Consider the following 26,198-nt stretch of genomic DNA (forward strand, 5'->3'; position numbering starts at 1 on the left):
TTATGGAAAGTGGTTTTTTTTTATTCCTCCAATTTAGTCAATTTTAATTTCATATATTTCAGTGCTTTGTTTTTAGATGAATATGTTTTATACTTATTACATACTCTTGGTGGAATGACCTTTTCATCAATATATAATGACCTTCATTGTCACTTATAACAATTTTTATGTCTAACCTGTATGATGTTAATATAGCTACCCCATCTTTCTTTTGTTAACTGTTTTCTTATTTTTCCCTATCATTCCACTGCATTGCTGTGTCTTTGCATCTAAAATATAAGTATTTTGAAGAACATATAGTTGGATGCTTTTTCATGCATTTTGCCTATGTCCAACCTTTAAATGGAAAGTTGAAGGCATTTACACTTAAAATAGTTACTGACAGAGAAAGACTTGCTTCTGCAATTTTGCTATTCATTGTTATGTTTGTTATGCCTTTTTTGAGACTTTAGAGGAACTGCAGTGAATCTGTAGATTGTATATCCCTTGATTTGTCTATACTCCTATCTCTCTCCATTACTGCTTTTCTCTATGATTAATTTCTTTTTAATGTACCATTTTGATTCCCTTCTGAATTCTCTTTGTACATTTACTACCCTCCCACAGCTACCATGGTGATTACAGTTAATATATATGTTCATATAAACCATGTTTGAATTTATACCAGTTTACTTTCAGCAGTAGTAAGCAAGCTTCAACCTCTTTATAGCATCATCTATCTCCCTTATGCTGGTATTATTCCAATTATATCTTTAGATATTGGATGTTCATTATTACAGATTAATAATTGTTGTTTTATGCTTTTGTTTGTAAGTCATACAGGATAAAAATATAGGATATATGAACCAAAAGTGCAAAAACTTTGGCTTTTCTTTACCTCTTTATACACTTTACTGATGTCCTTTTTCCTTTGTAAAACTTGTTTCTACCTAATGTATTTTCATTTCAACCTAGTATACCCTATTGCATTTTTTCTTATCCATTTCTACTAGTAATGAACTTGTATTTTTTTTTAAAGCATAAAGTGTTTTGATTTCTCCCTCATTATTTTTAAAGATTTGTTTTTATTTATTTGAAGGCAGAGTATCAGAGAGAGAGAGAGAGAGAGAGAGAGAGATCTTCCATCTACTGGTTTACTCCCCAAATGGCACCATGGCCGGGGCTAGGTCATGCTGAAGTCAGGAACCAGGAACAACATCTGAGTCTCTAACATGGATAGCAGGGCCCCAGGCACCTGGGCCAACTTCCACTGCCTTCCTGGGTGCATTATATGGAGCTAGATTGGAAGTGGAATAACTGGGACTCGAACCAATGCTCTAATATGGGATGCTCGTGATTTAGGGGTGGCTTGACCTACTGTGCCACAATACTTGCTCATCTCCTTCATTTTTGAAGGACAGTTTTGTTGGACATAGAATTCATGATTGACTTTTTCCCCAAGTAAAATTTATGCTGCCATCCCTACTTCCCGGCTTCTGGAGAGGGGTGAACTGTTAATCTTACTGAGTGATTCTGTCTTATGACAAATTACTTCTTTCCTGCCACTTCCAGGAATCTCTCTGTCTTCAGTTTTGACAAGTTGTCTATAATATGTGAATAACCTTGAGTTCATTTTGTTTTCAGTTCACTGAGTTTCTTAGATATGTAGATTTGTGCTTTTATCAAATGTTTAGCCACCATTTCTTCAAAGATTCTTCCTTCCTCTTTCTCTCCTCTCCCTCTGGGGCTATCACTAACATGTTTTTGTGTCTGATGGTGTCTCACAAGTCTCTTACATTCTGTTCTTTTTTCCTCATTCCTCTCTCTTTCTACTCCTCATACTAAATAACTTCAATAAACCTATCTGTAAGTTTACTAGATTTTCTTCTTCTTGCTCAAATTTTATATGAACCACACTAGTGACTTGTTACTGTACTTTATAGCTCCAGAATTTCTATTTGGTTCTTTCCAACAGTTCCTATCTCCTTACTGATAGTCACTGTTTGGTGAGATGTTCTGCTTTCCTTCAGTTCTTTATCCATAGTTTTATTTAGCTCTTTAAAAATATTTAAATGTAGATTTTTAAAAAAACATTTATTTATTTATTTGAAAGTCAGAGTTTAACAGAAAGAGGAGAGGCAGAGAGAGAGAGAGAGAGTCTTCCATCCGATGGTTCACTCTCCAGTTGGCCACAACGGCCGGAGCTGCACCAATCCAAAGCCAGGAGCCAGGAGCCAGAAGCTTTCTTCCAGGTCTCCCACATGGGTGCAGGGGCCCAAGGACTTGGGCTATCTTCCACTGCTTCCCCAGGCCACAGCAGAGAGCTGGATCAGAAGAGGAGCAGCCGGGACTAGAACTGGTGCCCATATGGGATGCCAATGCTTTCAGCTAGGGCATTAACCCACTGAGCCACAGTGCCAGCCCCTTAATATAGCTTTTTTTTTTTTTTTTGACAGGCAGAGTGGACAGTGAGAGAGTGAGACAGAGAGAAAGGTCTTCCTTTTGCCATTGGTTCACCCTCCAATGGCCGACGTGGCCGGCATGCTGCGGCCGGTGCACCACGCTGATCCAATGGCAGGAGCCAGGTACTTGTCCTGGTCTCCCATGGGGTGCAGGGCCCAAGTACTTGGGCCATCCTCCACTGCACTCCTGGCCACAGCAGAGAGCTGGCCTGGAAGAGGGGCAACCGGGACAGAATCCGGCGCCCCGACCGGGACTAGAACCCAGTGTGCTGGCGCCGCAAGGCAGAGGATTAGCCTAGTGAGCCGTGGCACCGGCCGATATAGCTTTTGTCTAGTAAGTCCTTGGGCACAGCTTTTATGAGCTTTTTTTCTCTTTGGAACATAATCCCATGTGTGTGTGTGTGTGTGTGTGTGTGTTGCATGTCTTTTATTGTTATAGAAAGCTGGACTTCCTGAATATTTAATATGACAAATTATGTCCAAATTATATTCTTCTCGTCACCCAGATTTGTGTTCCTATTTGACGGTGGTGTTATGTGTTTATTAATGGTTCTTGCAAACCTCTATATAAAATCTGTTTCGTGTTCTATTTAGCCACTCACATTTCAGTTACATTCTGTTATTTAGTAGGCTAGTGTTTTGATAGAGTGTAATACACCTGGAGCCAAGGAAGGGGGAAGAATGCTGCCTGATCTTTGTAGATTTTCTCTGTTCTCTTACTCAATACCCAGGGAGGACATTTGAAACTCTGCTTTCACTTTGACTTTGCGCTTATGTGGAGCCTGAGGCTAATCCAAAGGTAGAAGCTTAATGCCTTCTCAGACGTTGAGCATGCGTTCTTTCATGAGAAAGTCCTTGGCATTCTTACTCTCCAGTGTATAAAAACACTTTTGAAAGCCCCTATTCACCTACATATTTCATTTCCCAGCCTTTTATTTCCTAAGGGTGTGTGTGTGTGTGTGTGTGTGTGTTGTCTGTTGCTTGTTCTGACTGCTCTGTCTTGCCATAGGCTACTACAAGCTAATGCATTTCCTGTAATAGCTCCTCCAAAGCCACCTCTGCTGACCCGGAACCGGGCGTTTGCATAGGGAAAATCAGTGCTAGCCCTTGTGAAAGTCTTTGAGGGAGCCCCAGACAGGCTGAAGCACACAACCACAGTTGTCTGCGAAGAAGTTCTGTTTTGCTCCCTCTGGCACTTGCGACTTGCACACAGAGTTCAGAATCTCATTTACAGGGCTGCTGATAGTCTGGAGAGCAGGGGATGGCAGGCACATGATTGACCATGGCACAATGCTCTCTTGCTATAACACACCCATTTCTTTTTTGTTAAACTTCCCCTGGTCATGGTAAGTTTTTGATAAATACCAAAGTTCTGCAAAAATCTATTTTGACAGTTTTTTTTTTCATCTGATTACTTACTTTTCTGGATGAACAGAGTCCTAGAGCTCCCTACTCCACCATATTTGCTAAATTCACCGTGATGTTGTCTGACAGCCCAAGGCTGTAATCAATCCATGTTTCTGCTCAGCTGGAGCAGAGGAGGAAGCCTTGTGAAGTTGAGTGTTAATGAGCATGTTAGTTCTGGAGCAATCCCTTTTACTTCCAGAGCAAAAAGAGTGTCTGACTTTCTGTCTGCTTGGATTAGGTCTCACCATGCTGGCTTCCTGGGCACTCAGATGCCCTGCTTCCAGGAGAACAAACCAACTGTTGAGTGAGATAAAAGCCACTTTCCATGGGCCCTGACTGCACATGCCTCTCTGCCTTGCCCTCTTCCTCTCACACAGGGTTTGTTTAAAAGTGGCTTTTGTCATTCTGGAGACCTCTGAGAGACAAGGATTGAGGAGAATGTGGGGCATTCATGTCAGGTTTCATTGGTAACTGTGTTAAGAACAACTGAACCAATAAAGCCATTGTTGTTAAAATGATGTTGGGCATTTTCCTTCAGCTTATTTAAAAATAGTTTAGCCCTACTAGTAACGTTCCACACTGAGTTATTTACCGAATGTCCCAGATAATCCACTCATGTTGGTTGGAACTAGAAAATATCTTTTCAGCACATGGGTTCTGAGAATTGTGTTCTTTACAGATCTCTTTGCCTGTCCTTGGAAGGTTGGGGGTGGAGGAGGGAGCAGCCCTGTGTATACATACAGACTCAAAGGGAAACCTCTAAATATTGTGTTGCTTTTTCTCTGTCTGCCTTCTTCCCCTATGGTATTCATCCTGGAAATTCTGACTGCCACTGGATCCAGGAACTCGGATCTCTGTGTCCTCAACTCAGAGAGGGCCCAGGCCTGTGTTCTCCTTCCCTTCCTCTGCCATTCTCTAGAAAGTAGCTCAGAAATCTGGATGATCACATGGGAGACCTGCATGGAGATCCTGGCTCCTAACTTGGCCCAGCCTTGGCTGTGGCAGGCATTAGGGAAGTGAACGGACAGATGGAAGATTTCTCTATCTCCCTCTCTCTGTCATTCTGCCTTTTAAAGAAATAAAAATAAATAAGAAATAAAAATAAATAATAAATTTGTTTTTTTTTTAAAGAAAGACATCTAGGGGTGATTACAGGGCTCACCTCACTTTCAGTTTCCTCTTCACTCAGATATCACAATCCTGCCTTGCCTTGGTGAAATAGCTATTTCATATATACTGTGTCTAGTTTTCTACTTGTTTATGGGAGGATAGTAAATCCAGTATTTGTTCAGCTTTTGACACCAATTTGGTTTTTAAGCTCTAACTCATCACATGGATTTCATGGACCATTTTAATAATAGAACTAATTGGTCCTTCTTTTTCTCCCATTGTATAGATACGGATCAAAGTTCACAGTCACGATCATTATGGTTTAGAATGCTTTCCCAGGGAAGGAGTGCATTGTGAAGGGATTGGTTTTGACATGGCATGGAGCAAATGGCTCTGATCAAACACTGTGACACAGATGCCTTGGTTTTTATAAATCTGAAACCCAGTTGGGTTTCAGAGTTGCCTGTTTTTACTTAGAAAAAAAGCACATAAATTAGAAAAAATATTTCTATGGGTGTATCAGGGAGGACAGAAATGTATACTGCTGAACATGCTGAAACTCTCTTGCCAAAAAACAAGAGCCAAAGCTACAGGTTTATAGACTATTACTTCTTTGAAGTATGCATCTCTTTCTCACAATTACGTAATGGTAGAGTGTATTGATCTGAAATATAATTCACATACTGTGTATTTCACTCACATAGATTCCATGTTTGGACAGCTCTCAGAATGCTGAGGGTTACCATATACCCAACAAGTTCATGTCATTAACAAGAGAAATGAGTATGTGTATCCACACGGAAACCTGAGCACAAGTGTTCATAGCAGCATCATTCATAAAGCCTAAAAAGTGGAAACAACTCAAATTCTTTAATCTAATTAATGGATAAAAAGAATGTGGCACAGGCATCCCCTCTATCCAGAGGAGACCCTGGAACACTGATGCATTCTTGAAACTGCAGATATTGGGGCTGGCACTGTGTCTTAGAAGGTTAAACCTCCACCTGCAGTGCCAGCATCCTATATGCATGCCAGTTCAAGTCTCAGCTGCTCCACTTCCAATCCAGCTCCCTGCTAATGTACCTGGGAAAGCAGCAGAACATGGCCCAAGTGCTTGGGCCCCTGAACCCCTGTCAGAGACCCAGAAGAAGCTCTTGGCTCCTGGCTTTGGCCTGACCCAGACTCAGCCATTATAGCCATTTTGGGAGTGATCCAGCAGATGGAAGATATCTCTCTCTCCCTTTCTCTCCTCTCTCTCTCTCTTTCTGCCTTTCAAATAAATAAATATTTTTCTTTAAAAAAATTGCAGATACTACTGAACCCTATATATATTATGTTTCTTCTTTTATGTACATACCCATAATAAAGTTTAATGTATAGATTAGACACAGTAAGAGGTTAACAACAACTCATTAGAAATCTTAGCAATGTCGGCTGGCACCATGGCTCAATAGGCTAATCCTCTGCCTGTGGGGCCAGCACCCTGAGTTCTAGTCCCAGTCAGGGCACTGGATTCTGTCCCCGTTGCTCCTCTTCCAGTCCAGCTCTCTGCTGTGGCCCTGGAGTGCAGTGGAGGATGGCCCAAGTCCTTGGGCCCTGCACCTGCATGGGAGACCAGGAGAAGCACCTGGCTCCTGGCTTCCAATCAGTGTGGTGCGCCAGCCACAGTGGCCATTGGGGGGTGAACCAATGAACAAATCCATTTAATTAAAGACATGACTATTTTGGCCTAATTTTATTTAAATAAAAGACACAAATGAATTATTTGTGAGTGTTTATGAATGTATGTCTCTGTCTCTCTCTCTCACTGTCCACTCTGCCTGTCCAAAAAAAAAAAAAGAAATGAAAGAAAAAAGAAAATTTTTACTGAAGGATGTATTTATAGCTCCTCTTTGGTGTATCCAGATTACTAATATCACTACTTTCTGGCACTGTGGGACCATTATTAAGTGAGATAGAACAGCTTGAGCAGAAGCACTGTGATGCCATGGCAGTTGACCTTATGTGGCCAGTAAGTGACCAGTAGCAGACAACATAGAGAGGTGGATGTTCTGGACAAAGCATGGCTTGTATCCAGGGAGGACGAAGTGGGATGGCATGAGATTTCATCAGGCTACTCAGAACAATGCCCAGTTTAAGACCTATGCATTGGCCGGTGCCATGGCTCACTAGGCTAATCCTCCGCCTTGTAGCACCAGTACACGGGGTTCTAGTCCCGGTCGGGGCACTGGATTCTGTCTCGGTTGCCCCTCTTCCAGGCCAGCTCTCTGTTGTGGCCAGGGAGTGCAGTGGAGGATGGCCCAAGTGCTTGGGCCCTGCACCCCATGGGAAACCAGGAGAAGTACCTGGCTCCTGCCATTGGGTCAGCGTGGTGCGCCGGCCGCAGCGTGCCGGCTGTGGTGGCCATTGGAGGGTGAACCAATGGCAAAGGAAGACCTTTCTCTCTGTCTCACTCTCTCACTGTCCACTCTGCCTGTAAAAAAAAAAAAAAAAAAAAAAAAAAAAAACAAAACCTATGCATTGTTCATTTGACATTTTTAGCCCCAGTAACCAGAATTAGCTGAAATTATGGAAAGCAGAATCACAGATAAAGGGGGGCTACTGTATACTCACAAAATGGATTATTATTTGACACTAAAAAGAAATGAAACACCAAAACAGTTTGCAACATGGACAATCCTTGCAAACGTTATGCTAAAAGAAAAAGCCAGTCACAAAAGACCACATATTGAGTTATTTAGCTTATATGAAATGTTCAGAATAAACAAAAGTCTAGAGAGGGGAAGTAGCTTTGGAATGTGAAGGAGCAGGTGGGGAGAGGGGAATGACTGGTAATTTGGAGAGTGATAAAAAATTCCTAAATAAGATTGTGATGATTGTATAATTCTATGAAGATACCAATAAACACTGAACTTTGCACTCTAAATAAGTGAATTAAAAAGTATGTAATTTATCACAATAAAGCTGCTTTTTCCTCCATGATTTTTAAAGAACATAAAAACTAGATGCCATGACAGGTCCTCTGTTGGGTGCTTACAGACAAATAAATGCGTTGTTAAAGATGGTTGGAGAAATTTGAATGGACGTTATTGAGATGAAAATATTGAATATTCACATGGAAGCCTAGAAAAGTAGAATGGCTCCTCCCCAATAATAAAATAAGGACAAATCCAGTTAATTAAAGACATGGATATTTTGGCCTAATTTTGTTTCAATAAAAGACACAAATGAATTATTTGTGAGTGTTTATGTATGTCTGTGCATATACCTGGTATAATATGAAACAAAAGTATACACACTCAAATGTAAACTCTTAGTAGTGAGATTATTATGTTTTCATTTTCTTACTTTGCCTTTCTTGTGTTTTCCAATTCTTTATCCTGCACACACACTGACTTTATAATGAAATTGTATTGTTGCACAGTTCATATGCATGAAACATGCACAAGTAGAGAGAATAGTGATGAACCCCCACATACGCAGCGTTCCACGTCAGAAATCACTAGTACAGCCCAACCCATTTCATCTGAATCTCACTGACTGTCCCTCCTCCTTGGATTGGTGTGAAGAAATTAAAAGATTTTTTGCTCAAAGATGATTGTCAAATTGGTAATTAACTTTATATAAAAGATAGCAGGTCTCTTAGGGTACTTATCAAGCTGTGATTGAGAATGAAACAGGATTGTGGTGGGTGGATCTGTTCTAATGTAAAAGTCTGCATGTATTACCTGTAGAATGTTTTAAATAATGAAAAGTAGAAAGATAATTTGACAGAGAGAGAGAGAGAGAGAGAGAGAGACATACTTGCTTGTATACCAGAAGTACAAGTCTTTTCTTATATTGTTAGTAAAGTAATTAAAGGAACAATGAACTAGAAATCAAGAGACATGGGTTCCACTTCCGTTTCTGAATTATTGCTTACAATTGCTTATAAGGATCACGCAAACCATTCAATCACCCAGTAATATCTTTTGACATCTATAATGTGCCTGACATTTCTGTTATCTAAAGATAAAGCAGGAGCTCATTTTCACAGTTGTCAGGACTCTTTGAGTTGTAAGTAAAGAACACTCTGGGTCAAGCCAGCTAAAGCTTAGACACAATGCAGTGGTATATGAAACCATGCAACCCAAGGATGGGCCTGACTTGCACCTGAATTTCATCAGCCCTTTGTCTTCCTGTCTTTCCACCCCATCCTCAATTCTGCTTTCTTCTCTGTGGGCCTCCTTTGCCTGCAGGTTCTGTCAATATGGCCACTCCTGGCAGCTCTCTGACTGCATCCTCATTCCACTCTGGATACTGCTTTTGTTTCTCTAGGTCCAATGTCACCCCCTCTAAATATTCTCCCATTGAATGCCCAATCATTGTGTGCAAATGCACCATGCAAAATTATGGCATACCTGATAAATTCCAGGTAAATGTTATTGCTCCCTTCCTTTTATCTAATGGATCCAACCATTATGCTTGTCAACCAAGTTCTTTTTTGTTATTCTTCTGAATTTTCTAAAAATTATTTACTTCTGTTGTTATTCATGGTCTACTTTCTGAGGCCACAATTTAGGAAGTACCCACAGCCCCTTTTCTCATGAAGATATTCTGGGTACTTTCTAATGAATCTTCATTGGATGCTTTCCCATTGTAGTCATCAGAGATCACACATGAGCTTCCTTGTACAGCCCAGCCCATGCTATCTACATTCAGCACCAATAAGAGAAGCTAGGCTTCTGTTTCCACAGTTACCATTGCCACAATAAAATGTCCATGATGCCCACCTGTCTTTTGCAGAATTACTTGTAGTTTTCCTTTTATCCAATGAAAAATTACAGCAATAGCAGAGTTCTCCCACCCCTGCCATGGAAAGTCATTTGCTCTTCTGAGCTTCAGTTTTCACAATTATTTCTATCAAGATTTATTTATGTATTTGAAAGGCAGAGTGACAAAGAGAGATATCTTCCAACTATGGGTTCACTCTTCGAATGCCAACAGCAGCTAGCATTCAAGGCTGACCTAGACCAAAGCCAACAGCCAGGAACTCCATACAGTTCTCTCATATGGGTAGCAGGGAACCAAGTCCCCAAGCAGGGAACCAAGTCCATCATCCACTGCCTCCCAGGCACAAAGCAGGAAACTTAATCAGGAATGGAAGGCTGAGATGTGAACCATACACTCCAATATATAATACATATACCCAAGGCAGCAGTTTAAATGCTGTGTCCAACACCAGCCCCACAACTACTGAATGGGGTTAGGAGCTACTCAATGATGTAGCTGGGAGGATTACAGGAAATAAGGGTTGAAAGCTCCTAACATAATTCCTAGGACAAAGCAGACACTTGGTAAAAGCGAGTCACCTTTTCTCCTCCAAAGGCACAGCAGTTTTAGATGTCTTTGTCTAGGGCTCACTATGCTTCTTCTATAGCCATCATTTCCCTTATCTCTTCTAGCTGTTCATGCATTGCTGAAGCTTGTAAATCCATCTTTGTTTCTTTTTATTGCCCACAGAGCTGAACACAATGTCTTTTCATGGAGTGGGGCCCTAACAGATGATTTGTGAGAGTACAACATATAATAACTTGGATTCTACTCCTATTCCAACACCATAGCTAGAAATAGGTTGACGATACAAGCTTTTAATAATCCTATTACGTGTCAGACTATGCTAGAAGATTTTCATTTGTTCTATCATTTAATCATTGTACACATAAGAATATGACCTACCTCATGGAAACAGGTTTGTGGACTCCAAAAACTCACTGCCCAAGTCATTCAACTGATATGTAGTGAAGCTTGTCCTCAGGTCCAGGTCTGGTTGCCCAGTCCCTCTGAACTGATTGGACCACTGCGTATCACCCATCTCTAGATGGTCCAGCACCAGGAATATCTGAGTTTCTCAGCCTGTTATAGCCCTTAAAGGTTGAAAAGACCAGGCTAAGTCATGAAGAGTTGGCAAGAGTCCAGAGTTCAGGGTCAAGGTGTACGTTGTTGTGGGAATGAGTCATGAGCACTCACAAAGAGAAGCTGGGGAGAAACCCAGCTGAGAGCATTCATTTCCAGCCCCAGAGCCTGGCCACCTGTGAACACATTGCCACCTGCTCTGGAGCTCAGTGGTGCCCATTCATTCCTCACTCAGTTCCCTGATTCATTAGTCTTCTTCAGAGGCTCCAAGGTCTAGCCTACATTTTTTGTGGATGCCTTCTTATGTCTCGGCCCTCACCTAGCCAGCTGGTTTGGTCAAACCCAGAGTTATTGTGGGAAGCCAGGAGAAGCAGACTTCCCTACCTATCTTTAGCAAAATAGCATCATGCCTCATTATTTCATTAATGCTTACTTATTCCTTTTTATTTATTTGAAAAGTAGAGTGACAGGAAAAGAGAGAAAAAGAGGGGGGGAGAGAGAGAGAGAGAGAGAGAGAGAGAGAGAGAGAGAGAGAGAGATTTTTCCATGTACTTACTCCCAAAATGCCCACAGTATCTTGGGGCTGGACCATACTAAAGCTAGGAACTAGAAACTCCATCATTGTCTCCCACCTAGGTATTAAGGACCCAAGTACTTGTACTATCACTTGCTGCCTTCCAGGATGCACGTTAGCTAGAAGCTGGATAGGAAGTGCTCCATTCCAAGCACTCTGGTACAGAATGTGGGCACCCTTACAGGAAGTGGTGCCTTAACCTGCTGTGCCGCAAGGCCCAGCCTTCTTGCTTCATTCTTGAGACTGAAAATATGACAGCATGCATATTCCATAGTAGAAAAGCATTTTAGATCCCATCCATTGGCTTTTTTCTACTTGAACCCTTAAACCTTTCTCAACACTGAATTGAGACATTGCAAGCAAAATCCAATGGTTCATGGGTCGAGTCAGGTCTAGGGTTTCAAGGCAAGAAGAGCCCCAAAGTATTGGGTAGAGAAGGTGGAATTTCAAGGCACAAAAGAAAGTTAAAAGAAAGCAAGAAATCTGCAACTGGGAACAACCATCAAGAATGGGTGTAGCACAAAATGATATAAGAATGTGAAACCAAGAGCTGGTATTGTGGTTGAGCAGGTTAAACTGCCACCTGCGATGCCAGCATCCAATATGAGTTTTGGTTCTAGTTCTGTCTGCTTCACTTCCAATCCAGTTCCCAGCTAATGTGCCTTAGAAGACTGTAGAAAATGACCTAAGTGCTTGGGCCTCTGCTGCTGACATGGGAGACCCCCGAAGTGCTTCCAGGATCCTGGATTTGGCCTGGCCTAGCCCCAGGGGCCATTTGGGGAGTGAATCAGCAGATGGAAGATTTCTCTCTCTCTCTCTCTCCCTTTCTCTCTCTCTCTCTGTCTCTCCCTCTTTCCCTCCCTCCCTATCTCTCCCTTTAACTTTATTTATATGCCTTTCAAATAAATAAATAAATATTTAAAAAAGTGCGAAGCTAGTGTGAAACTGGATCATGTGAGTGAAGCATCAGGTAAGAGCATTGTGAACCTGGGAGGCAGTGATGGAGGACCCAGAAAAAGGAGTTAGGCTAGGAAAGTCATTTAATACTAATGTCAATATTTGCTATTACCTCACATGAATTACTTCTCTTCATCTTTCAAAGAGGTCTGTGGTTTTTATTCTTATACCTATCTTATTTCAAAAAGATTTATTTCTTCATTTATTTATCTGGGACACAGAGAAAGACAGAGTGGGGAATCATCTCCCATCCACTAGTTTGACCCCTAAATGTCTGCAGCATCCCTGGACTGAGGCTGAGGTCAGGAGTCAGGTACTCTGTCCAGGTCTCTCCCACATGGGAGGCAGGAACCCAACTAGCTAAGCCGTCATCTGCTGCCACCAAGACTGTGCATTAGCAGGAAGATGGAATCGGGTGTAGAGCTGGGACTCAAACTCAGGCAATCTGATGGAATGCCAGCATTCCATCCGGTATCTTAACCACTAAACCAAATGCCTGCCCCCACTCACTTTAGAACTGGGGAAATTTGAAATGTGAGGAGATAAAGTGATTTTTTCACTGTTCTAGAGTTAGTGGGTGACAGAGATTTAGCACTACTTTTTGTCTGATTCTAGAACTCACATTGATATCCCAGAGTTATTCAAGGGTCTACACTTCAGTATGATGCACAGAAGCAATGATGAGCTCCAAATCTAATGAAACACAAGGGGAGGGTGTTGCTCATGATTTTTTTCCACAATGGTGCCACTCAGGAGAGACTGACATCTCCTGTGGCTGGAGGAGATAGGCTGGAACCTCTAGGAAGTCACACACACACACGGATGAAGAACTGCAGCAGAGACCTTGTCCCAAGCCTAGATGTTTTAACCTGAAAAATTGCCTTCAGCCTCGTCATGCCCCCTTCCTTTGTCAGTTTTCTGTCCCATGGCCCTGTAACGCATCTGCAAGGCTGTGAGAAGGTTCACGTGCTTTCCAAGCTTGTAACCCCACAGGGCATATTCTAAAAATAGAATGAAGTGATCCGAAGTAGGAACGTTCCTGTGCTCAGAGCTAAGCTTCTGGGTTGCTCCAGACAGTCCCCAACACAGACCTGTCCCATCTGTCATCATGTTTCCCCAAGCTGGAAACATGGCAGCCTGGCTGGGTAGAACTGTGTGACTTGAGCCTTTTGTCTCCATTTCATTAAACATGCTTAACATTCATAGTGAGTGATGATCAAAGCAGATAGTGCTTGAAGCATCCCCAGGGTGATGGTGGTACCTGGGGAGTCATCAGTGTGTCCTTGGAGCAGGGGATTACAGGGAAGGGAAGCTACGTGGGCCGGTAGGGGCAGAAGCCATGGGCAGACCTTGTAGAGGGATAGGTTGTGCTGTGCTAAGAGGGCATCCTAATGGCCTGAGCTTTTCAAGGATGAAATGGACAGATTTCAGAGGGAAGGTGTCTCTTGCCGCTAGGGGCCAGGATAAAGGCACAGTGAAGAGTGACTTGCACCCTGAAAACCTGGCCCCTCCACAGGCTGATTGTCAGGCCTGACATTTTGGGAGAGTACCCAGGCACAGGTGGAGACAGAGCTCAGGGCAAAAACTTGTCTGTGTGCCTGACTATAAAGAAAGCCAGCCACCAGCCCTACATCCCCAGAGGGCCATTCCATTCTGGACTGGCATTGAAGAAGGGTGGTAGTTCTCCATCAGGAGCCTGGGTAGTAGTATTAATCCAGTTTAACAGGGGCAGAAGACCAAAAGAAGCCAAACAGGGCATTAGACAGCACCTGAGAGAGTAGGGGCAGCTTCATCTTCCTAGCAGAGCACTAAGTCAAGTCACAGACTCAACCAAGATTCCTATGGGAAGCAGCAGAACACCACACAGGAAGGGCTTGCATGCATGCACCAAGTAGCAGGGCAAGCAGTAGCTGATTGTTCAAGCAGGGGCTTGGTGATTGCACCTGATTCTACCTGCAGTGCTGAGACAGCACCACCCCATGGCCTGAGAGAATCTGTGTTAAATCTGTTTAGTGATGTCAGTCCTTGATTTAAAACCATGATTCTCAAAGTTTAGCATGTGTCAGGATCACAACACAGAGCATTGGGTTCAATCCCCGGAATTTCTGTCTCAGTATGTCTGGATGGGCCAGAGAATCTGCATTTATAACAAACTCCCAGTGACCTCGCTTTGTGCAGCACTGGTCTAAAGTGATGCTAAGCCCAAGTGAGCTTACTTTTCTTCACACTTACTCCACAATGGCAGAACCTTCTTGATTGCAGTTACCATGCCAAGAACTAGTATTGGCCATCCCTGATGACAAGTGGCTTGTAGTTTAGAGAGACAGGAATGGGGATTGTACACAGGGTAAGTCCTAGGGCAGGGGCCTCTCGTAGATTTGATGAGCAAGTGAACTCTTGTGTGCTGAGTCAAACTGATGTGGGGACAACAGAAAATAAATTCTCTGTGACACTGAGATTAGATGCTGGTTTTAGGGTCAGGAAACCCCACATCCACTCTTAGCTCTACCATTTAATGACATCAGGCAAGTTAACTCATCATCCAAGTGGTCCTGACTCATTCAATGCCATGACAAAAGGCATTTTCTAGGCATGGGGCCACTGAGTACACCAGCATGACATATGAGGCAGTCCTCCCGAGAAACAGAACTAAATAAGATGGATAGATGATGAATACATAGATAAATGACAGATGGTAGATGATGGATGGTAGATAGATAGATAGATAGATAGATAATAGATAGATTGATTTCTTATGAGGGACCAGTAACATAATTATGGAGCCTAAGATATCCTGTGATGTGATGAAAGCCACTGAAACTGGGGTTGCAATTCAGTCCACATCTAAAGGCCCAAGAACCAGGAGCACAAGTGTCCAAGGCCAGGTGAAGATGAACACCCCAGCTCAAACAGAGCAAATTCCTTTCTTCTTCCTTTTTACTCTGTTTGGGTCCTGGACAGGTAGGCTGGTACCCACCCACATAGGTAAGGGCTAGTTTTTTTGCCTTCTCCCCATTCAAATGCTAATCTCTTCCAGAAACATCCCCACAGACAGACACACGCAGATACAATGTTTTACCAACTATCTGGATATTCCTTAACCCAGTCAAATTGACACATGAAATTACACCTGACACCCTGTCATTGTTCTCAAGTAGCTTGAACTCTGTCAATGGCAGGGGCACTGCAGACAGGACAATCCCATGCAGAAATGTACAGAAAATGAGCTGTGACAAAATATAGTGACAGGATAAAGAGTGACAAGTGGCAGCGGAGGGGAGATAATTTTAGGGAGGCTTGTGGGGAAGGCCTCTCTGAAAAGTAACATTGGAACTGAGATCTGCTCAGTGGGCAGGTGCCTGTATTTTAACAGACATTCTGTGCCTATGCCTGGATGTTTAAACATATATGTAAATTAAATAACTGATAGTAAAACCATCAATGAAATATGCTCATCATCACCTTCCTGATTCTTGCTGTTATTATCATTATTGCAATAATTATAATCACGATAGTGCCGGGAAAGCAAGCACCTGAGTGAGGGCCCAGAAGGGAGAGGCCTCTGGATCTGTAAAGGACCCAGGTAAGGAGCCTGGACACACAGACATCCAGGAGGCAGGCCAGGCCAGATCTTGGACGTTGTCCTCAGAGCCACGGGTAGCAAGGGAACATGCTTGTATTTGTGCTTTAAGGAAAACACCTTTTGGTCACCTTGCTGCCTTCTGCAGAGAGCACCAGGGAGCCAGTGGAGGGGAGCCAGGGGGAGGTGAGGCAGAGTAGAAGAGTGAGGCTGGAGGTGAGTGAGAGGTTGAGGGTTAACTTGAGCACAGTGCATCTGTCGATTGCACGTGGAGGACAATGGACAGCCACAGAGTGCCTCTTTCCCTGTCTCCTAGAGCTGTGTCCCTCGGAAGAAAAACCACTGAGACAGGCTTTGGAGGAGCTGCTGCAGGATGTCAGGCAGTAGACTCGGCCATGCAGAATGCTTTTCTGTCCAATGGGATATTTCCCAGATGCACACAGAAGGGTATTCTGAGGACTGAGTCAGTTGAGAAGCATGAAAAGCACTTAGGGAACTGTAAAGCATTTTTCAAATGTGAGGTGCTATTTTATTACCCTCCATTTCCCTGTATAGAATGTGGCCCAATAACTGGATAGCGGTGTCTGGCTGCTCCTGTGGGACCATCACAGGAGGAGTTGCAGGGACCGAGGTGCACCTGCCTGGGGCCCTGCAGAAGGCCTGCGTGAGCCTACCAGGGTAACTCCCTTCCCAACAATTCCCTTAATGCATCACTCATTGAAGGGGATTTGCCAGGCAAGGCTGCATAGCTCATCAGAGGAAAGGCAGCCGCCTGGGTTGATTCAGTAGCTGGAGAATAATAATCTCCATCAAGCCTAATGGGAGCCAACATGGCAATGACTTGATTGCCATACAGCCTCCCATGATGAAGCTGCACAGGACAGGGTCTTGTGATGCATACAAGCACCCCACCCCCACTGCCCAGGCATTACCTGGGCAGAATATTAACAAGAACTTAAGACGCATTCCTCTTCATTGGGCATTGGAAACCAATAGCCATTTAGCACTAGGCTGGGGCTTCATGTTGGAGGCCGTGTGACTTGTAGTGGGTCCTCACTCCCACTTCTAGTTCCCATCTCCTCCTCCTCTGCCTCTCGCTTTCCAGTATCCTCCTATAGAATCAGAAAGGCGTCCCATCCCTCCACCCAGGGAAGCTTCCTTGCCGTGTTGAACATTTCAGGTGAGAGTGGCTGGAAGTCTGCAGTCCCACTCCCGCCCACCTCTACTTCCAGAAGTGTGATTGGGGAGGTCGATGCATGGTGCATGGCTCCTCCCATTGTAACAATGGTGCATTTGTGTGTGTGTGTGTGTGTGTGTACTGTGACCCTGCCAGGCCTCCTGTCCTTACACCTCAGCCAAGTAGCTGCAGGACCTGTTCAGAGGGTAGCAACTTCCTGTGCTATGAGTCCCTTGAGGTGCAAAGGAGAGTGTAAACCCTGGCAGACTCATTTTCTGTGAAGGGCTTTATGCCATGACTCCTGCATGGGCCATAGACAAGATCATGTAAGCACTCAGGAGCCTGCTCAGTGTCCTGCCCTCTCCTTACCCTCGGCACCTGATGAGCACAGTACTGCTGGTCCTGGTCCAGTTCCTTTGGTGATCAGCTCCCACCTTCTCTCACGGCCTCCTGGGTGGGCTTCCATCTTCCCAGAGCTGTGTTGTTCTCCTTTCAGGGCCTCAGATACCATAGGATTATTGCCTTTCCCCTGGGGCTCATGCCTTTCCCCTGAAGGCTCCATCAACTCTAGGCTGGATAGCTCCTGCAGTAGGAGCCACTGGCCTTGATCTAGCCTCTGCATAGAGCTGCATTTACATTTGTCCCACAAGTGTTTACACATTACTGATTACCAGGGACTCAGATGAAAATGAGACACAGCTCTTGCCCATAAGAAACCCGCGATCTAGAGGTAAGAGAGAAATGCAAACAATTAAGCACAATAGATGGTTTCACGTGTCTGTTATGCTTTTGGGATGTTTGCATTTCCTGATATTTGTCCATCTCTGGAGAACTCAGGTGAAAGAGACCATCTGACACATAATTCAAAAACTTGGTGAAAAAATGGAACAAGAAGATGTTTATTTTGGTGCAAAAAAATTGAAATCCATACATAGATTTCCCATGACGTGCATTTCTACAGGCTTTTTGAAGAGCTCTAGTATTACTGTAACATAATCCTGACCACAGTCACACAGGGTTTGTAGGCAGCATCTCCATCTTACAGATGAGGAGACTGAGGCATTCAGCATTTAAGTGACTTGTCCAATGCCAGACACTTAGTGGCAGATCTCTAAGTAATATCTTTGTCTGACTCTTTACCCCTGCTACCTTCTTCCTTTGGACTGGGGGTTCCTGCTAGTCTGTAAAAGGGGAGGGAGGATTTTTTTTAGGCCAGCACTATAGCAGACTAGTTCTACTTGTGAAGTCAGGCCTGCATGAGAAACGGACTCCACAAGGGAGCATTTCCCATCCAGAAAGTCATTAAAGGAAATGAAAGCTGACAGATCATTGTTATGCGTGCAGAATCAACACAAATGAGAAGATCTATGAGCACCACCCCCGCATGTCTCTGGGAAAATCTGCAACAGAGATAAATGGACCAGCGTGTGGACAGACAGTGCTTCACCAATAGAACCTGGCAACCATGGGACCAAGCTCACAGGAAACAAAGTCTTTGACGTATTCTGTTCTACAGGTAGCAGGCTCTTTGATGAAATAGAGGAAAGCAGCTTAGCCATCTGTTTCTCAAGGATGAGACCCCTGGCTTCTGACAGATAAAGGAACACCAAGCACATCCTCCTGCATGTAGGCAAAGCCTCAGGGAGTGCTTCTGCAGCTGGTGGAAGCCTTTGGCCATCCCCTGAAAGCTTGGCAGTGCTTGGAGATCAGTGCTGGTTCCACCTCCCAGGGCCCTTGTTGAAGGTGGGAATTGGGATCACCCTGAGAACCTCAGACATAGCATCTACCACAATGTCCCTTAGAGCAATGACTGGTCAACAGCTCCCATCCTTTTGGACAATGTGACAGTTCCCAGTTGATCAAGGGTGTAATCTGATCCCCAGTAGATGCTCGATCACCACCCCATGTTTCTGTTCTACCCCTACTTGGATATATTCTGAATTTCACACAAATCCCAGTCCTCTTGGGGATTTTCCTTGCTTTTCCTCAGGAAATTGTCTTCCTCAGGCACATTTGATTGATCTATTCATGGTAAACCAACAACCCCTCCCATCAGGGTCCTTATGTGTCCATTGAGAAATGTGAATTGCATACAAAATGCAATGGAATCTGCTCTTCTCTACCTAGCATCCACCCTCAGTTCCTACTTTAGCACCTGCGGGTTTTCCTAGAGGAATCTTCTGGAGAGGTGTTGGTCCTCTCCATAGGATTCTCCAGTTTTTCATAAAAGAGGCTCTGAACAGCTACCATGGAACAATATGACCCCATTTCTTTTTAAAAACAAGAATAACTTCTTGGCCTTTTGGCTAAGATCAAGTGTAGTAAAAATAAAAATAAGAATAATGATAAGTTAACTTTCATCCAATTTTTGAGTGCACATACTCTGGTAAGCGATTTTCATATATTGTCTCATTTAATCCTCGCACATAAATCTCTGAAGGAAGCCCTATTCTATATGCAGGGAGTCAAGAGGCCCGGCAGAGCTGAATCAGATGTTTGCACCCAGGTGTCTCTGACTTCAAAGTCTGCACTCTTGGCCACTGTGCTCCTGGACGGCCCCCTTTTGAGATTTACAATGCAAATTAAAGAGCTGAATGCTCCCAGAAGTACTCAGTAGAGAAACTTATTGAATATTGCTTAATCCTTCATTAAGCTCTGCCAAGTTGTGTTGCAACAATCAACAGATCGGTCCCTTCGTCATGCACTTGCCCAAGATAGTATAATGGTGTAGTAGGAGCAGTAGCAGAATTGGTGTTTCTCCTGTGTTGGCAGGAGCCTTACCTTAGGGGAGGCCTGGTTTCACCCTTGCAGGGCTGTAACCATCCAGGTAGCTCTGAAAAGATCTGATTATTTCTCTTCAAAGTCTTAAACGTGTCCACCTTGAGAAAGAACAGGTCCCCTTGTGGGTCCCTCTGCTGTCTTGCTATGGACAATTTCCAGGACTGGTTGGTTACAAGTTCTGCTATCCGCCAAAGAGCTCCTCCCCAGGATTCTGGCAGTGGAAGGCAGTCCCCAAGCCCCATTGCAGCAGCATGGGCAGCACTCACTGTGGAACTCTTTAGGCCAGGAGTAGATTGAGGATGTGAGATACACGCATTTCAAAATTGAAGCAATAAAGCACATTTTCCCCTCAGCTTGCAATTGCCCCTTAATTGGACCATGAATAGCAATTACACTATAAAGCCCAACAGGAATTTGTGGGTAATTACAGAATGTCTTGGGCAGTGGCTTTTAATGGAGGATCCCAGCTAATCATTGAGTGACTTTCACCCTCCACCAAGTGATAAAATCTTCATGCAATGCCTATCAATCACTCAGAGAAATTGCAAGACCAAGGAGGCTGGAAAACCTCACCCTGCCCAGAGGCTCTGTGTCCTTGAAGGAGTGGGAGAAGCAGAAGCAAAAGGGGCTCTCCTGGCCCAGGAGCTCACCACACCCTGCTGCACTGCTTTGTACCTGTTGCTTGCTGCTCTGTGTGGGGCATAACTTTATGTCTGTTGCACAGACAATAGCATTAGCTCGAACTCTTGGAGCTTGGAAGTTACAGATCCAGAATAGATACTTAAGTGTTTTATTCTCCAATGTCTATGTCCTTTTGACTCCCCCATAACCACACAACAGCTATTCAGCAACTACTGTGGGCCTGCAACTCAGCTCTCCAGAAACACTCGGGAATATGTTCAGTAGCTATGTGCAGTGTTTTTGGCACATGTATGAATGAAAAAATATAATTTGGACAGTGGTGATTCTTATGTTAGACTATTGCTCTCCTTCACCCTACACACACACACACACACACACACACACACACACCTTCCGTCCCTCCATCTGTTTTCCAGTAGCTGAAGTCACCTATCTTTGTGTTCTTTCAAAAGTCAGTGGTGAGACAGTGATAAAACAGACGGTCTGAAAAAGCACCAGCGAAGAAACAGAGAAATGACTCAAGGAAAGAAAGACCATGGAAAAAGGACAAGATAGCCATCCAGCCACCATTGTCAGAGTCAGGAGTCTGGGGCCCTGCACATCAGCATCACCCCACTAAGGGGAAACAGACTGGGACTCATCCATCAACTTAGTAAGGCATCCTGGATAGGGGCCAGTTAATTCTCCATCCAGACTGGGGCAAGGATAGACAAATGGATTCCAGAGCACATGAAGGCAGTCCAGAGAGGAGTTCAGGTGGTAAGGACATGGCAGGCACCAGTCCAACAGCTAAGAAGCAAATGGGCTTCCTGTGGCTGGGAAGGAAAGGAGAGGTGACAGGAAGCACAGCTTTGGAATCAGGCAGACCTAGCTGGATGCTCTTGCTGTGATCGACTCTGGCTGACCATGGCTAACGTGTCCATCCTCTTTCACTCAGTGCAGGTCAACTTACACAGGAGCCAGGGGGACTGAAACCCACAACCCATCGGCATGGTAGCGGTGGGTGGGAGATGAAGGCTCCAGGGGTTAAAATCTGTCAGATTCTAGAACAACATTTACCCAACATGCAGTTGCTACTCAAGATATATGGATCCACCTGCCCCTTGCAAATTACCCTAAAATATAAGAGATGGTTTCTATTCCAGTTAACACATCAAATACTTCTTCATATGTGACATTTCAGTCAATAAAGTAGAATATTTGGGGCTTATGGATTTCTTTGAAAATTGACTGAAATCTACCAGCTCCCTTCCCAGAAATGCACCATTCAAATTCATGATTCCAGAAACTGAAGAGGTAGTTCCATGATTACAGGAAGGAAATCCATATTTAAGCAGAAGTTCTTTGAGTGAATTCACTGTTTTTCCTCCTGTGAGTCTTTCCCTAGAGCCCTAATCCTGGAGGGGATGGAAGTGTGGACCCTAGAAAGAAGCCACCCTAAGAGACATCTATGGGTGACTGGCAGCGTGATATGACACTTTCCTGTATCAGGGCTCCCAGGAGCAGGGGCACATATTTCAACAGGGACACGAGCCTTTTGTGAATCATTTGCACAGTGCAGCTTTGGGCCATTGCTTTCCCTTCATGTCAGCGTCCTTCCAGAAAATGATTTAGGTCAAATTCAAGGATAAAATGCTGACTGGTTTATTCTCAGTTCTCAGTATGAGAAGAGAAGGAAGGCAAAATTGTAACCAAGTTGGGAAGTATTTGATGCTGTGGTCTGGATGTCTGTGTCCTCCCAAAACTCCTATGTTGAAATCATCTGGCCCAATTTGATGGTTTGAGGAAGTGTGGTCTTTGGAAAGGGCTATGGTTGGAAGGTGTCTCCTCCCAAATCCATGCATTGAAACTTCACCCTCTTGTGGTGCAGCTAAGATGTAGATTTTGGGGAGGTGATTAGGACATGAGGGCTCTGTCCTCTCGAGTGCATGAGTACTTCATGCAGGGGTTCTGGGGAGCCAGGTGACTTCTTTTTCTGCCATGTGACAATGCAGCATTCATCTCCTTCAACACCTTTGCTTTCCACTATGTGACTGCGACACCATAGGTAGACATCACGGAGAGAAGAGACCCTCAGTAGACAGAGAACTGCCTAGGGCTTTGGCCATAGGGCTTTCAAGCCTCCAGAACTGTGAGCAGCACATTTCTGTTGTTTATACGCCACTCTGTTTGTGATATTTAATTATAGCAGCTCAGATGGACTAAGGCACACATCCTGCCTAAGAGGTGGCCATCTTTCTCCACACATAAGCCAATCTTACAACATCTGGAATCTAAGTCTTGGCCAGCTCCTTCTAGGAAAGAAAATCTCTGCAGGGCTGAGAAAATATTTCCCTACTTTTCTGGAATCATGTTCCTCTCTGTTGCATGCTGAAGCTCCTCTTCACTGCCAAGTGGCACAGGTCAGGACCACAGAGCACTGGTGCCCATCACTTACTGGACCTTGGCCTTGTCCTCATTCTCCTCTCCCTCTGTTCCTTCCTTAGCAACTCCAGAACTTCATCTGTGCTCTCCAATGAGGAGCCCTGCTGTTTCTACTTTGTGCCAAGGGCCTCTTCCACGTGAGGATAGACTTCGTTCCACTTAGGCTCTGAGTGAGCAAAGCAGGAGTGCTTAACCACACGTCTACTGCCAAGCAATCCCTGTGCTTCCCTTCCCATGGAAGAGGAATCTGCTACCATCTGTATGTGACAAGAGCCAGTGGCTTGGGGCCTGTTCCAGTCACTCTGTAAGGATTTATTCTGCCTTCAGAGATTCAAAAAGAGGCACAGTTTATGTCTTTCCCACATTGTACCTCTCTCTTACCTTCATTTGACCTCGATAAAGTACATTGTTGTTAACAGGCCTCTCAAATGCCATGCAAGGAGGAGATACACAAGAGGCATGAGAGTGCAAGGAAAATAGCAAGGATTTCAAGGCCTCCTTGCACCCCCTGCCCTCCTCACCTGCCTCGCTAGAGATCGGCATGAGGTGGAACTCTGGGGACTTAGGCTTGAGACCCTGGGAGATTTGGGTCAGAGAATGCAGCCTCCACTTAACAGCTCTGTGACCTAGACAAGTTCTTCTCTCAATATCTGTGTCATCGCCAACAAACTGACAGCACTCATATCTCTCCAGGATGTTATGTCAGTGACATGAAACAATATTCATGAATTATTGGTCATAAGTGCCTTCTCTCTCTCTGTAACTCTTTCAAATAAGTAAATATGCAAATCATTTTTTTAAAAGGATATATGGGGGCTTGTGCTGTGGTATAGCAGGTAAAGCCACCACCTGCAGTGCCAGCATCCCTTATGGGCACTGGTTCTAGTCCTGGCTGCTCCACTTCTGATCCAGCTCTCTGCTATGGCCTGAGAAAGCAGTAGATGGCCTAAGGCCTTGGGCCCCTGCACTGATGGGGGAGACTTGGAGGAAGCTCCTGGTTCCTGGCTTTGGATCGGCCCAATTCCAGCCATTGTGGCCATTTGGGGAGTGAACCAGTGGATGGAAGACCTCTCTCTCTCTCTCAGTGCCTCTGCCTTTCAAATAATAAATAAATAAATAATTTTTTTAGAAAAAGAATGTTTGACTGTAGGGAACATACCTGGCCTGCCCATACCTTGTTGTGGTCTATAATGGGGCTATCAGATAAAATACCAGGTATCCAGTTAAATATGACTCTAAGAATATCTAAATGTTGTACTGGAGAGACACTAAAAATCATTCCTTATTTATCTAACCTCCAAATTTAATGGTATGGGGTGCATTTTTTTTTTTAAACTTTTATTTAATGTATATAATTTTCCAAAGTACGACTTATGGATTACAATGGCTTCCCCCCCATACCGTCCCTCCCACCCACAACCCTCCCCTTTCCCACTCCCTCTCCCCTTCCATTCGCATCAAGATTCATTTTCGATTATCTTAATATACAGAAGATCAGCTTAGTATACATTAAGTATGGATTTCAACAGTTTGCTCCCACACAGAAACATAAAGTGAAAAATAATAGATGATTTTTTTTTAAATGATGATGAAATCAGAGCAGACCTATTGTCATGTTTAATCGCAGTGAGAGTCAAGTTGGGAATTGATAATTTCTTTTTTTCTTTTCTTTTTTTTTTTTACAGAAGATCAGTTTAGTATGCATTAAGTAAAGATTTCAACAGTTTGCACCCCCATAGAAACACAAAGTGAAATATATTGTTTGAGTACTCGTTATAGCATTAAATCTCAATGCACAGCACATTAAGGATAGAGATCCTACATGAGGAGTAAGTGCACAGTGACTCCTGTTGTTGACTTTACCAATTGACACTCCTGTCTATGGCATCAGTAATCTCCCTATGCTCCAGTCATGAGTTTCCAAGGCTATGGAAGCCCTCTGAGTTCTCCGACTCTTATCTTGTTTAGACAAGACAAGGTCATAGTCAAAGTGGAGGTTCTCTCCTCCCTTCAGAGAAAGGTACCTCCTTCTTTGATGACCTGTTCTTTCCACTGGGATCTCACTCGCAGAGATCTTTTGCCAGAGTGTCTTGGCTTTCCATGCCTGAAATACTCTCATGAGCTCTTCAGCCAGCTCTGAATGCCTTTAGGGCTGATTCTGAGGCCAGAGTGCTATTTAGGACATCTGCCATTCTATGAGTCTGCTGAGTATCTCACTTCCCATGTTGGATCACTCTCCCCTTTATTTACTCCATCAGTTAGCATTAGGAGGTACTAGACTTGTCTATGTGCTCCCTTAGACTCCCAGTCCCTTCACCATGACCAACTGTGAACTGAAACTGATCACCTGGAACAGTGAGATGGCATTGGTACATGCCACCTCGATGGGATTGAATTGGAATCCCCTGGTATGCTTCCAACTCCACCACTTGGGGCAAGTCAGCCTGAGCATGTCCCAAATTATACATCTCTTCCCTCTCCCATTCCCACCACCATGTTCAACAGGGATCATATTTCAGTTAATTTTCAACACTTAAGAATAACTGTGCATCAATTACAGATCTAAACCAGTCATATTAAGTAGAACAGATAAAAAAAACTACTAAGAGGGATAATGTATTAAATTGTTCATTAACATTCAGGGCCATGCTGATCAAGCCACCATTTCCCATAGTGTCCACCTCACTCCAACAGGTTTCCCTCTTGGTGTTCAGTCAGTCGTCACCGATCAGGGAGAACATATGGTATTTGTCCCTTTGGGACTGGCTTACTTCACTCAGCATGATGTGTTCCAGATTCCTCCATTTTGTTGCAAATGACTGGATTTCGTTGTTTCTTACTGCGGTATAGTATTCTAAAGAGTACATATCCCATAATTTCTTTATCCAGTCTATCGTTGATGGGCATTTAGGTTGGTTCCAGGTCTTAGCTATTGTGAATTGAGCTGCAATAAACATTAGGGTGCAGACCGCTTTTTTGTTTGCCAATTTAAATTCCTTTGGGTAAATTCCAAGGAGTGGGATGGCTGGGTCGAACGGTAGGGTTATCTTCAGGTTTCTGAGGAATCTCCAGACTGACTTCCATAGTGGCTTGACCAGTTTGCATTCCCACCAACAGTGGGTTAGTGTCCCTTTTTCCCCACATCCTCGCCAGCATCTGTTGTTGGTAGATTTCTGCATGTGAGCCATTCTAACCGGGGTGAGGTGAAAC

General features: G+C 43.9%; 1 long non-coding RNA gene and 1 pseudogene across 2 annotated transcripts in view; both read left to right on the forward strand.

Moving 5' to 3' along the window:
- Positions 1–26,198, forward strand: part of LOC138845403 (uncharacterized) — a 120,363-nt gene that overhangs the window by 53,113 nt on the left and 41,052 nt on the right. The window lies entirely within an intron of this gene.
- LOC127488775 (U2 spliceosomal RNA) lies at positions 19,428–19,526 on the forward strand (annotated as a pseudogene).

This window comes from Oryctolagus cuniculus, chromosome 15, assembly GCF_964237555.1.
Source record: "Oryctolagus cuniculus chromosome 15, mOryCun1.1, whole genome shotgun sequence".
NCBI lineage: Eukaryota > Metazoa > Chordata > Mammalia > Lagomorpha > Leporidae > Oryctolagus > Oryctolagus cuniculus.